At 42.6% G+C, this 14,769-nt stretch overlaps 2 protein-coding genes and 1 long non-coding RNA gene across 21 annotated transcripts in view; 1 reads left to right on the top strand and 2 right to left on the bottom strand.

The window, feature by feature from the left end:
* Nucleotides 1-14,769, bottom strand: part of LOC138981903 (uncharacterized) — a 236,166-nt gene that overhangs the window by 192,710 nt on the left and 28,687 nt on the right. The gene's annotated exons all lie outside the window — the stretch shown is intronic.
* On the bottom strand, nucleotides 378-4,726 carry LOC138981911 (uncharacterized). The gene is made up of 6 exons (XR_011460735.1): nucleotides 4,482-4,726; nucleotides 3,639-3,896; nucleotides 2,981-3,141; nucleotides 2,159-2,346; nucleotides 1,501-1,661; nucleotides 378-873 (listed from the first exon to the last, which is right to left on the bottom strand). It is a non-coding gene; the product is annotated as an uncharacterized lncRNA (long non-coding RNA).
* The window catches only part of LOC138981909 (uncharacterized), a 46,298-nt gene continuing 41,392 nt past the window's right edge, over nucleotides 9,864-14,769 (top strand). The window contains exon 1 of the mRNA XM_070355075.1: nucleotides 9,864-10,370. The gene's annotated coding sequence lies outside the window, so the exon portion shown is untranslated. The remainder of the gene's footprint in view (nucleotides 10,371-14,769) is intronic.

Raw genomic sequence — 14,769 nt, 5'->3', positions numbered from 1 at the left:
CACGAACACACACACACACACACACACATGAACACACAGACGCACATCCATGCGCACAACGAACACGCACACACAAACCAGGGGCGGATCAGTTAGTTTGTAAGGTGCACTGAGTGCACGGCTGACCCGGCGTCAGAGTCTGAACTACCACGGCCACTGTGCACGTGCAGTTCGTATTTCTTTTTCAGAAAACTGTTACAAAATTAATACAAACTAGTGGTACCCGTGCTACGCACTTTGTGTGCTGCGCATGCGATGTCATTTTGTTGGTTATGTGCTTGTGAAAATGTTGTTTGAAGGACCATAGTTTGTTTACAGAAAGCTATAGACTGAGCCGTGAGATCCAGCCATTTATCTTGCCAGAGATCTGCATGGGATGTGTTGTTGATACTTGCAAAATTTAACAAAGCAGCTATTTTGAAAAATATTTACTTAAACCAACAATACATCCATGTGGAGCACTGGTTACTTGAGGGATTACTGTGGTAATTGTGACCAAACGCCGCAAAAGGAAATCACACAATATCACAATTGTAATCATTTTAACACTTTAATAAAATTAACGAAAGAGATTATTAAAAATTGAAAAACCAAATTTATTTCACAAAAAAACACCAACAAAATAGTAGTTTTGTTATGACACGATAGTGACATCAAATGAAACAATAAGGCGATTAAGTTGCTACTGCTGGCAAACTATGCAAAGATATAATACTAGAAAATTATGGCAATGAATCCTCGCGGCGCGGCATGCACACGCAGTCGTCGTCTGCAGAACAGGGGAACGCCCAGTCGTCTGCAGAACAGGGGAGATCCCTGCGTTATTTCGCCGACTCAGTGGTCCTCGCGGACATGCACACACCCAGTCGTTGTCTGCAGAACAGGGGAGATAAATGGCATGTGTCAAACTTCAAGATAATTTCGAAGCGCGAATCCTGAAATTTTTAATTTTGTGGGAGAAAAGAAAAGAAGCAAAACGTTTTGTTTATGAAATCTGAAAAAGTACATGAAACATAATCTGACATAATAAAATGTTTGTGTTTTTGGCCTAACGAACATTGAAAGAAGGTGGATTTGGTTTTTGTTCATTGCGATGACTTAATCTTCACAGTGTACAGGGGTGTATTGTTTGCACCCCTCCTCCCCCCCCATGATGACACACAGAGCGATGAAATACAAAAAGTAGAACCCTCGAGTAAAATAAATGAGAAAGTAACTTAAGTAAGTGTACATGGTCATGGTGTAATGCAACAGATTAAAAGTCTAGGGTCGGCGGGAAAAAACAGGGTCGGTCGGGAAACCCTAAACACACCTATTTTTTTGTTTGGCCTAACTAATCTCACAAAATGTAATGGTATAAGAAGCTATTTATCGGCAGAAATGCAAAAATATTGCGATTTCGCCCAACTTCCCCAAGTACTCCCAGACCGGAAGCTACCACCATCTTTGTGTCCGTGAATGGAAAGCACGATGCGTTGTACGTAATAAAATGGCATTTACCTGCGTTGTTTCGCCGACTCAGTGGTAGTGTAGTGTAGAAATCCAAGAAATCCTCGCGGCGCGGCATGCACACGCAGTCGTCGTCTGCAGAACAGGGGAGATCCCTGCGTTATTTCGCCGACTCAGTGGTCCTCGCGGACATGCACACGCCCAGTAGTCGTCTGCAGAACAGGGGAGATAAATGGCATGTGTCAAACTTCAAGATAATTTCGAAGCGCGAATCTGATCACGTGGGTTTTTGTTCATTGCGATGACTTAATCTTCACAGTGTACAGGGGTGTATTGTTTGCACCCCTCCTCCCCCCCCCATGATGACACACAGAGCGATGAAATACAAAAAGTAGAACCCTCGAGTAAAATAAATGAGAAAGTAACTTAAGTAAGTGTACATGGTCATGGTGTAATGCAACAGATTAAAAGTCTAGGGTCGGCGGGAAAAAACAGGGTCGGTCGGGAAACCCTAAACACACCTATTTTTTTGTTTGGCCTAACTAATCTCACAAAATGTAATGGTATAAGAAGCTATTTATCGGCAGAAATGCAAAAATATTACGATTTCGCCCAACTTCCCCAAGTACTCCCAGACCGGAAGCTACCACCATCTTTGTGTCCGTGAATGGAAAGCACGATGCGTTGTACGTAATAAAATGGCATTTACCTGCGTTGTTTCGCCGACTCAGTGGTAGTGTAGTGTAGAAATCCAAGAAATCCTCGCGGCGCGGCATGCACACGCAGTCGTCGTCTGCAGAACAGGGGAACGCCCAGTCGTCTGCAGAACAGGGGAGATCCCTGCGTTATTTCGCCGACTCAGTGGTCCTCGCGGACATGCACACACCCAGTCGTTGTCTGCAGAACAGGGGAGATAAATGGCATGTGTCAAACTTCAAGATAATTTCGAAGCGCGAATCCTGAAATTTTTAATTTTGTGGGAGAAAAGAAAAGAAGCAAAACGTTTTGTTTATGAAATCTGAAAAAGTACATGAAACATAATCTGACATAATAAAATGTTTGTGTTTTTGGCCTAACGAACATTGAAAGAAGGTGGATTTGGTTTTTGTTCATTGCGATGACTTAATCTTCACAGTGTACAGGGGTGTATTGTTTGCACCCCTCCTCCCCCCCCCCCCCCCATGATGACACACAGAGCGATGAAATACAAAAAGTAGAACCCTCGAGTAAAATAAATGAGAAAGTAACTTAAGTAAGTGTACATGGTCATGGTGTAATGCAACAGATTAAAAGTCTAGGGTCGGCGGGAAAAAACAGGGTCGGTCGGGAAACCCTAAACACACCTATTTTTTTGTTTGGCCTAACTAATCTCACAAAATGTAATGGTATAAGAAGCTATTTATCGGCAGAAATGCAAAAATATTACGATTTCGCCCAACTTCCCCAAGTACTCCCAGACCGGAAGCTACCACCATCTTTGTGTCCGTGAATGGAAAGCACGATGCGTTGTACGTAATAAAATGGCATTTACCTGCGTTGTTTCGACGACTCAGTGGTAATGTAGTGTAGAAATCCAAGAAATCCTCGCGGCGCGGCATGCACACGCAGTCGTCGTCTGCAGAACAGGGGAGATCCCTGCGTTATTTCGCCGACTCAGTGGTCCTCGCGGACATGCACACGCCCAGTAGTCGTCTGCAGAACAGGGGAGATAAATGGCATGTGTCAAACTTCAAGATAATTTCGAAGCGCGAATCTGATCACGTGGGTTTTTGTTCATTGCGATGACTTAATCTTCACAGTGTACAGGGGTGTATTGTTTGCACCCCTCCTCCCCCCCCCATGATGACACACAGAGCGATGAAATACAAAAAGTAGAACCCTCGAGTAAAATAAATGAGAAAGTAACTTAAGTAAGTGTACATGGTCATGGTGTAATGCAACAGATTAAAAGTCTAGGGTCGGCGGGAAAAAACAGGGTCGGTCGGGAAACCCTAAACACACCTATTTTTTTGTTTGGCCTAACTAATCTCACAAAATGTAATGGTATAAGAAGCTATTTATCGGCAGAAATGCAAAAATATTACGATTTCGCCCAACTTCCCCAAGTACTCCCAGACCGGAAGCTACCACCATCTTTGTGTCCGTGAATGGAAAGCACGATGCGTTGTACGTAATAAAATGGCATTTACCTGCGTTGTTTCGCCGACTCAGTGGTAGTGTAGTGTAGAAATCCAAGAAATCCTCGCGGCGCGGCATGCACACGCAGTCGTCGCCGACTCAGTGGTAGTGTAGTGTAGAAATCCAAGAAATCCTCGCGGCGCGGCATGCACACGCAGTCGTCGTCTGCATAACAGGGGAACGCCCAGTCGTCTGCAGAACAGGGGAGATCCCTGCGTTATTTCGCCGACTCAGTGGTCCTCGCGGACATGCACACACCCAGTCGTTGTCTGCAGAACAGGGGAGATAAATGGCATGTGTCAAACTTCAAGATAATTTCGAAGCGCGAATCCTGAAATTTTTAATTTTGTGGGAGAAAAGAAAAGAAGCAAAACGTTTTGTTTATGAAATCTGAAAAAGTACATGAAACATAATCTGACATAATAAAATGTTTGTGTTTTTGGCCTAACGAACATTGAAAGAAGGTGGATTTTGGCTGGTTTTTACGCCAAATACTTTCAAATAAAGTCGACACACAGAGCGATGAAATACAAAAAGTAGAACCCTCGAGTAAAATAAATGAGAAAGTAACTTAAGTAAGTGTACATGGTCATGGTGTAATGCAACAGATTAAAAGTCTAGGGTCGGCGGGAAAAAACAGGGTCGGTCGGGAAACCCTAAACACACCTATTTTTTTGTTTGGCCTAACTAATCTCACAAAATGTAATGGTATAAGAAGCTATTTATCGGCAGAAATGCAAAAATATTACGATTTCGCCCAACTTCCCCAAGTACTCCCAGACCGGAAGCTACCACCATCTTTGTGTCCGTGAATGGAAAGCACGATGCGTTGTACGTAATAAAATGGCATTTACCTGCGTTGTTTCGCCGACTCAGTGGTAGTGTAGTGTAGAAATCCAAGAAATCCTCGCGGCCCGGCATGCACACGCAGTCGTCGTCTGCAGAACAGGGGAACGCCCAGTCGTCTGCAGAACAGGGGAGATCCCTGCGTTATTTCGCCGACTCAGTGGTCCTCGCGGACATGCACACACCCAGTCGTTGTCTGCAGAACAGGGGAGATAAATGGCATGTGTCAAACTTCAAGATAATTTCGAAGCGCGAATCCTGAAATTTTTAATTTTGTGGGAGAAAAGAAAAGAAGCAAAACGTTTTGTTTATGAAATCTGAAAAAGTACATGAAACATAATCTGACATAATAAAATGTTTGTGTTTTTGGCCTAACGAACATTGAAAGAAGGTGGATTTTAGCTGGTTTTTACGCCAAATACTTTCAAATAAAGTCGACACACAGAGCGATGAAATACAAAAAGTAGAACCCTCGAGTAAAATAAATGAGAAAGTACATGGTCATGGTGTAATGCAACAGATTAAAAGTCTAGGGTCGGCGGGAAAAAACAGGGTCGGTCGAGAAGCCCTAAACACACCTATTCCCCCACCTCTCCCTCCGGTAAAAAAACAAACAGAAAAGATGAAAGTGTGAAAAAGACCCAAATTTGGCCCAAAAAAAGATTGTCAAGTGGAAAAGATTGTTTTGGTGTTTGAACGAAACAAAAAAAACAAAACAAAAAAAATAGCCACGTTACCAGAAACAGAAAATGTTTGTGGCCTAACGAACATTGAAAGACGGTGTCAGTGTGTCACGATGTAACGGTAACCCCCCAAATTTAAAGAAGCTTTGAGTTTGAACCGGCCGGCATTGGAACAAACATGGCGGGAGACAATTTTGAAAAAGCGTGCCTCGTGGTAGCTGATACAATTTTGAAAAAGCGTAATGAAATGGCACTTTACCTGCGTTATTTCGCCGACTCAGTGGTAGAACATGAACACGACTGAAACGACTGGAAGCAACAACCAACGCCTGCAGAGTGCTAACATGAACACGACCGAAACGACTGGATGCGAAGAACCAAACGCAAACGTGGTCCAAAACCGGAAACGGATTTCCTTCGGAAAGACTCGGAACTGCCGAACGGAAACACTCGGAACTGCCGAAGATGGCCGAAAGTTGAAGAAGAACCAATCACAGATCTCTTTCGGCGAGGTCAAAGTTCAGGTCAAAGTTCACTGTTGTCTGCTCAAATTTGCGAGACAAACCTCTTGAAACTTTATTCGTGGACAAAATTGGAAGTCGGGACCAAGCGGAATCGATTTCCTGGGTCACGTTGGCATGGTAACCGAAGGAGAAGGCACAAATCCGCGCGGTTTGGTCACAGGAATCGAAAAACCACCGAAAACCCTACCAGTATTATATAGTAGATAACTTGTTCTTCTTCTTTTGCGTTCGTGGGCTGAAACTCCCACGTACACTCGTGTTTTTGCACGAGTGGAATTTCACGTGTATGACCGTTTTTACCCCGCCATTTAGGCAGCCATACGCCGCTTTCGGGGGAAATACAAATAACAATTAGAACTTTAAAATAAAAAGTGGTCAAATAATGTGACTTATATTTGAATGCTCTCTCAGTCCTTCAAAAAGGATGACCCAGAATGAGAAATGAAATGACACAGAAAGAAACAATTTCAGGAGAGACAGAAAAAACCGTAAATGAGAGTTGAAACTGAGCTTGATGCATGTATACGTGTTTACATGAGAGAGAGAGAGAGAGAGAGAGAGAGAGAGAGAGAGAGAGAGAGAGAGAGAGAGAGAGAGAGAGAGAGAGAGAGACTCGAGTTTTTTGTTTGTTTGTTTGCTTAACGCCCAGCCGACCACGAAGGGCCATATCAGGGCGGTGCTGCTTTGACATATAACGTGCGCCACACACAAGACAGAAGTCGCAGCACAGGCTTCATGTCTCACCCAGTCACATTATTCTGACACCGGACCAACCAGTCCTAGCACTAACCCCATAATGCCAGACGCCAGGCCGAGGTTCATGAGAATTCGGGTTGTTTTCTACCCGGGGGAAGCGAGCTGCCATACATTGGTACGTTACCCAATTATTTTCAATAATATGTTCGTGTTTTGCAAACCCTGAGACTCGTTGTGGGCTCAGTATGGATCTTTCTGGGAAAAGATCAGCTAACTTGTGCCACTGACAATGACAAAATGTGTGGTCGGGTGTGCTTCCGTGCAGAAGGCTGTGTCTGCTTGTGTCTCGTGAGTGTTTGTGCACCGTGGGTGCACACATTTCATCATTGTCGCTTTGACCTACCGTGTTTTTGGGATTACAAGACGCTTCGTTGTATATTTGCTCCAGTTTCTGGGCTTACTGTGCCTTTAAGCAAACAAACAAACAAACAAACAAGTCGAACCCACGCCGATAACCACAACTGGTTTTGAAGCCAGTGGACGGCTACCGACTGCACGGGGGATAACCGGCTATACAGTGGTAAGCTGGTGTACGGTGAGTAACACTCGATTCGGCCTGCATTTTCCCGTTTTACCACAAAGTTGTTGATTTCTGTCTAGATTAAAGGTGACCTACTGCATCTGCGATGACTAACTTTGTTTCGAAATGCATAATATGTCGAAGAAGGATTTGCGTTTTCCCGTATTTAAATGTTAAAACGAGAAATCGTGGTGACGAAGCACCGGAAATGGCTGCTCGGTGGGGTTCAAATGTAGAAATACGCTTGTCACAGTTTACAAAACCAGCTCGTATTCAGCTTCGGTACGGGAGTCTTGGTGACAAAGGAATCATACTTGATGCAAAGGAGTGCTATTGTCGGGTTGGAATCATTCGTTAGAGCGTGTAGGCGAGAGGCGGTCAAATATGCGAGATGATCGTACACCGGGTTGAAGACCGTCGCGAATGGGGCCTCAGACCCAAGTCCGGTTTGATGCATAATTTTCTGTTAAACTAGATATTCGAACACTCTCTCTCTGTCTCTCTCATTTCCTCTTTCTGTCTCTGCCTGTCTGTCTGTCTGTCTGTCTGTCTGTCTGTCTGTCTGTCTGTCTGTCTGTCTGTCTCTCTCTCTCTCAGCAGTCTCTCACTGTTTCGTCACTGAATAGTCTTCGGTTGCTAATCCCCCCCCCCCACTTTTATCTTCAATATAATGTTGAATTGGTGTGGCTGTCATCCGTTAGCCAGCCAGCATAGAACAATACACAGTACTTTGGGGGAAAGGAGGCACACGATTAGGAGGTAGTTGTCCTGGATCATGACTTTTTTCAGGCAACGAAGTCATTCGGCGCTTAGTGTTTTCCGGGTAATTTTGTACGAGTCCATCTCTCAACATAGAGGGAACTCACGTGATCCAATATTATCATGAGCTAGTACAAAATGCTGCGGAAAAAATGTAAGAAGGTTTTCTGCAATAAAAGGACAGCACCGTTTTACCGCAGCATTATCTATTTCAATTTTACTGCAGTAAAATATTTTGCTGCGGAAAAAGATGCTTCGGCGGATGATAACATTATTCAGAAATGCTGCAGAAAACCCGTTTTTCTGCTGTATTTCTGTTTTTCCGCAGAATAGCTGAATGAAGTCATAATCCGAAAAGGATGGATATGTAGTCTCTGTTTCCGCGGCCTTTTATACTTGCTCATTATCACTTGAGTTGTCTCTCTGTTGAGAGATGGACTCGTCCTAAATTACCGAGAATTTTCGGAGCGCCGAATGAGTTCGTTGTCGGAAGTTCAAAGTTGCAAAATTACGCTGGTAACACACTTACCTGTCAGCAGCATTATCAAATTTGCATAGACGGACGCAGTAGTCCACTTCGTTTTCGATTTGCTTCAAAAATTATTCTCGCTTCTGATTGGGGCACTGTGGAGCAAGCTATTATATCCTGAGGGGGGGGGGGGGGGGGGGGGGGCGGCGGCGGATACAAACGCTACTTAACAAGATCGTTAGTTTTTCTGGGGTAAAAAAAAAACTGTCACAGGTTATTCGGAAGAAACAAGTATTCCCAATAAATCCGCGGAAAAACATGTAAACATTATGTTGCGGAAAAACTACTTTCAGATGGAAACTAGGCAAACCATTAGGATGTAATTTTCCTTAGCGTACATATTATCACTTTTTCAGTTTTCCTGCGAAAAACCCCACAGAAATGATGTAAAAAAAAAACGGTTTATCTGCAGCATTTTTGAATTGATGTCATCATCCGCAGAAGCATAGTTTTTTCCGCAGCAAAGGTTTTCTAAAGCAAATGTTTACATATTTTTCCGCGGCATTATTGGGAAACACTTATTCTTCTTTTTACCCAGAAAACACTGAGCGCCGAATGACTTCGTTGACTGAATAAAGTCATAATCCGCTAAGGACGACTACCTCCTAACCATATGCCTCCTTTCCCCCTCAAAGTATTGCTGACCTGCTAACAGATGACAGCCACTCCTATTCAGCATTATACTGTATTGAAGGTTGGTCGGGAGGGGGGAGGAGGGGGTAAAGGGGGGGGGGGGTCATTTTAGCAACCGACGACTATTCAGTGACGTACAGAGAGAGACTGCTGAGAGAGACAGAGAGAGAGACAGAGAGAGAGAGAGACACAGAGAGAGACTGAGAGAGAGACGGAGAGAGAGAGACAGAGAAAGAGACAGAGACAGAGACAGAGACAGACAGAGACTGAGAATGTTCTAAAAGTCTAGTTTAACAGAAAATTATGCATCAAACCGGATTATGCGTCTGCGGCCCCATTCGCGACGGTCTTCAACCCGGTGTACGATCATCTCGCATATTTGACCGCCTCTCGCCTGAACGCTCTAACGAATGATTCCAACCCGACAATAGCACTCCTTTGCATCAAGTATGATTCCTTTGTCACCAAGACTCCCGTACCGAAGCTGAATACGAGCTGGTTTTGTAAAAAGAAGCGCATTTCTACATTTGAAACCCACCGAGCAGCCATTTCCGGTGCTTCGTCACCACGATTTCTCGTTTTAACATTTAAATACGGGAAAACGCAAATCCTTCTTCAACATATTATGCATTTCGAAACAAAGTTAGTCATCGCAGATGCAGTAGGTCACCTTTAATCCAGACAGAAATCAACAACTTTGTGGTAAAACGGGAAAATGCAGGCCGAATCGAGTGTTACTCACCGTACACCAGCTTACCACTGTATAGCCGGTTATCCCCCGTGCGACTGAGCTATTTCAGTCCCCGCCCAACCCTGCGTCAGTCAAGGGTACCCGGATCCTTAGGCCTACTCAACTGAAAAGGAAAGGAAAAGAGCAATGGAAACACATTGAAAGTGCAAAGTCGTAGTCTTGTCATTCGTGTCAACCTTAACTTCTAGACTCACCTTCAGAGCACGCTAGAGGAAGTACTCAGCGACCGGGTGGGGGTGTCTTTTTAAATTTCTAAGTAAGACTCCCGCCTTCCGCCCTCTGTATAGTACACTCCTGCTCTTTCTTCCTCACTCAAAAAAAAAAAAAATAAATAAATAAATAGAACGAAAGAAGAAAAATTGCAATGAAGTTGCATCAAGCCGCGTTCCGGATACACTTGACCACACAGAGAAATGGGCGCCCTTTTCAGGCCTACCCGACTCATTCCGAGGCGTTGCAGTTTGCTCTACTCCGTCAGTTACACGGAGTTAGTAATACGATCCGCGCTATTCAGAGCGTTGCGGTACAGGCTTCGGTTGTGAACTTTTAATTACTTTGGACAAGAGCTTTGGACGCTATTTCTTCACAAGCCGATGCTACAGAAAAGAATTGTTGGATCAAAGATTTAGTTCAACACAGTCGTCGATCTCCTTCGAGCAACTAGAGTTTGTGTGGACGGGTCGTCGGATCAGTTGAGTTATTGTGCTCGCGCCAAAGCAGTGCACTGAATTTCAAGTAACAGGTAAGTGAAGATCATAATAAGGCTATAATTCCGCGAGGTTCATGAGAATTCGGGTCAGTTGTTTTCTACCCGGGGGAAGCGAGCTGCCATACTACATTGGTACGTTACCCAATTATTTTCAATAATATGTTCGTGTTTTGCAAACCCTGAGACTCGTTGTGGGCTCAGTATGGATCTTTCTGGGAAAAGATCAGCTAACTTGTGCCACTGACAATGACAAAATGTGTGGTCGGGTGTGCATCCGTGCAGAAGGCTGTGTCTGCTTGTGTCTCCTGAGTGTTTGTGCACCGTGGGTGCACACATTTCATCATGGTCGCTTTGACCTACCGTGTTTTCGGGACTACAAGACGCTTCGTTGTATATTTGCTCCAGTTTCTGGGCACTCAGTACGATTTTCCTCATCTTCCCGGTTATGTTTTGCGTACTGATTTGTGCATTTGAACTTGGATCAGAAGTCTCTTGTACTGACTGCAATCATTCAGTCTAACTTTGACTAGTTATGTCAATCAAAGTTAAAGATTTCTAGTTTCCTTGAAGCTAGTTTTCCATTTTACGATGCTGTACCGGCTGATCGATTTCTACTTTCCTGTTTAGAAAATGCCAAATCGTTTATCGAGCCGATAGTATGAGGAAATCACTGGGGAAGTAATATTATATATACTGATGTGTGTTGGTCGTCACACTAACGTCGACGACGAAAGGAACTAGGATAACGAAGGGACATATGTTTCCCTCTCTTCAAATCCAGTGTCAAGTAACTGTTGAAAAGTGAAACTGAATTTTAACTTCTGTTGATTTGAAGCACATGTTTTGGGCGCTGGAAGGCTATTAAAATACACGGAAACAGTGGTACTTTTTCTCGCAGTTGTTGTTGATGTTGTTATTGTTGTTGTCGTTGTCATCGTTGTCTTTGTTTTTGTCGTTTTTGTTGTCGTTGTTGTTGTCGTCGTCGTTGTTGTTGTCGTCGTCAGTCGTTGTTGTCGTCGTCAGTCGTTGTTGTTGTCGTCGTCTTCATGGTTGTTGTTGTTGGCAAGTTGTTATTGTTGTTGTTGTTGTTTTAAGTGACGCCGAAAGGCTCGTGATCATTGTTGTCATCTTTGCGGTGAGTTTTGTAAGAAATTATTTTGTATGTCATTATTTCTCTAAAATATGTGACCCCTTTGAAAACATAAATAGTGTTTCTGAGACACATACTATAGCTCGTGACACAGTCATGTATCTCTTGTTACCCAGCGAACCTTCTTAGGCCAAAAGCTCAAGTTGTGACATGTCCCTAAGTTTCTTTGGATTTTGTTGCACAGTGGAACATACTTCCAAATTCTATCCGTGGCTCCAGTAGCTTTACCTCATTCAAAACACAGCTCGAAACGTACCTGTTCCGTAAAGCCTTTATTTAACCGCCTCCAGACTCTCCACAACACTGTTTCTGCCCTATGTACAGTACGGTCTCGTTTAAAATGGCACGACTGAGTGTGTGTGTGGGGGGGGGGGGGGGGGGGGGGGGGCGTGCGTGCGTGTGAGTGCGTGACTATCTTTTGTCATTTAGATCAGTGAACCAAAAAGGGGAAAGGTAATTCCCGCACACGTCAGTGGGTTTCGCCCCCTGGTTTCGTCCCCTGGCTCGGTTTGTCCGTCAAAAGCTAATATCTTCCGTTTGACAAGGCAAGGCAAGGCAAGGCAAGTTTTATTCCAATAAAACCCCGTGAGGGTACATGGAAAATTAAAAAACACAGTAAAAACACATTTCATTCAACACCAAATAAAAGGAACTAAAACAAAAAGAAATCAGACTATGTACAGAAAAGGGAGTTGAGGTGTGAGGGAGAGCAAAAACAATACAAGAAACAATTCAACAATAATAATAATAAATAATAATAATAATAATAATAATAATAATAATAATAATAATAATAATAAAACACTACAAGTGCAAAGTGATTACATACATTTCTTTACTATGGGAAATGGGGGGAAGGGGGTGGAGGGTGAGTTAACATCAGGACAAAAATACTATTACAAACAACACAAAACAGATAACGGAGTATAAAGCTAAAAGAGAATTAAATTTTACTCGCTTCTCAAACAGTCCATGACAAGTGTCATGAACTTTGCGAGTTTTAGCAATAAACTCTTTTTTGTAGTGGAAAAAAGCTCTTTGAATTTAACTGAATTGGGGCGGGCATAATAATAGCACCGTAACAACTGTTTTCTATAATTGGTAAAAAAAGGACATACAAAATTATAATGGAACTCGTCCCCAAGGTCACCTGATGAACATTTGTGACAGATTCTGTCTTGTCTGGGAACACCAAGAGTCCTACCTTTTTGTATAGGCAATTTATGATTCAGTGTTCTAAATTTTAAAACAGCGTTTGCTAAATTAACCGGCAGGATAGACAAGTACTTTTCAAACTCAAAATTCTCTTTCTACATTCTATAATTATAATAAAACTCATTGTTATTTATTTCTGAATGCCAGGTTTGGACAAATTGGTCTTGTAGCCTATTTTTCATCAGTGCTTTGAAAGTATTAAAATAACCACCATCCGTTACATTATCGATAGTTTGATTGTGCCAAAAATCACTAAAGCCTAACTCATTTAGAACACCATGGACAGAAAGCAGAAATTTTGACTTGTATACACCAGATTCATACATTTTAAACAAAAAACGATATGTCACACAAGAAAGTTTGTCAGAATCATTAGAAAATGCAAGTTTGTACCAAAAATTCAACATACGACATTTCGCTTGAATACTTACAGGGAACTGCTCTAATTCACCCAAAACCATGTTTGTTGGTGTTGATTTGCCAACTTTCAAAATCATCTTAAAAAATCGTATCTGTAATTTGTTAGCTAAATCAGACATGTAAGGGCACCATACTTCAGAACCGTAAAGTAAAATAGGGACCACAGTTTTTTCAAAGAGGTCAATTTGGACATCAAGAGGCAAAAACAGTTTTCTAGTTTTACGTAATAAAGCAAACATGGCCTTGGAGGCACGGTCATACAAATTCTTCTGTGCAACAGTAAATTTACCATTGTAGCTAAATTTAATACCCAGGTATTGAAAATCATACACAATATCAAGTTTCCGACCATTGAATGTAAATGTCGGAACTTTTCTTACTTTCCCTCTTGAGAAAATCATTACTTTTGTTTTAGTTACATTCAATTTCAAAAACCAATCTTTACAATATCTGTCCATAATATCCAGAGCGATCTGCAAGGATTCTGGCGATTCAGCAAAAATAACCGTATCGTCAGCATACAACAAAATGAACAACCCATACAAAACGTTAATATCACTATTGTCACAGTTTACATTTTCGGATTCACGTCCTAAGGTATTTAGAGCTGACTCCCGATCAAAATAATTCTTCAGATCGTTTAAATATACGGAAAAAAGCAGGGGAGACAAGTTCTCACCTTGTCTCACACCGGCAGAACAAGAAAAAAAGTCAGACAACTTAGTGTTCCACTGTACACAGGACTCACGGGGGATAACCTGTCAAAGGCCGAACAGAAGCCGAAGGCCGCTCATGACACGTGTGAAGGCAAGTTTTGTCTGTTTTCTAGGTATTGTTTGATTTATGTGGGGATTTAAGGTAAGCTACTGATTCAGCGATGACTAAATTTGTTTCTCGATGCATAAAAAGTCAGGGAGCGATTGATATTTGCCCGTAAATAGCCTTCAAAGCAGAAAATGTCCGCGATCGAGCACCGAAAATGGCTGTTCGATGGGTTTTGCAAGTAGAAATGTGCTTTATTTCACCAAATCAGCTCGTATTTGGTGTGGGTACGGGATTCTAGAGGACGAAGGAGTCATAAGAGGTGCAAAGAAGTGCTATTTGGGAGTAGAATAAATCTTCCGAGACAGTAGACAAGAGAAGGTCATATTTGAGAGAAGCGCGTAGGCCGATTGTCTTTCCGACAAGCGAATGATACAGCAGATTTGACCAGAAACCTAGTCTCTAGTTTTTATGAATGAGTTTTTTAATTAAAACAATCACGAGAACTCTCTCGCTTAGCCTAATGGCTGTTCGATGGGTTTCGCAAGTAGAAATGTGCTTTATTTCACCAAATCAGCTCGTATTTGACATCGGTTTGGTATATATATATATATTTTCTAATCCTACTGCGAACTGGATAGCAGACGCGGCACGACTGTGAACCCATTTTTTACTTCAAAGTGTGGGGGGATCTTCCCACACTTTGAAGTAAACTCAGTAACTTACTTCATAGCGTGGGACTTTTGCATCGCCTGTTTGAGCCTGATGATTTTGTCAAAAAAATGGCAAAGTCTTTTGGATGAGTGAACAGAAAAAGTGAGCGAGTCAAGAAACATAGTGATGTTTGTTATCAGGCTTTAAGCAATGTCCCATTGTTGAGTGTGA

Source organism: Littorina saxatilis, linkage group LG12 (genome assembly GCF_037325665.1).
Source record: "Littorina saxatilis isolate snail1 linkage group LG12, US_GU_Lsax_2.0, whole genome shotgun sequence".
Lineage (NCBI taxonomy): Eukaryota > Metazoa > Mollusca > Gastropoda > Littorinimorpha > Littorinidae > Littorina > Littorina saxatilis.
This window is presented reverse-complemented; position numbering and strand designations above follow the sequence as displayed.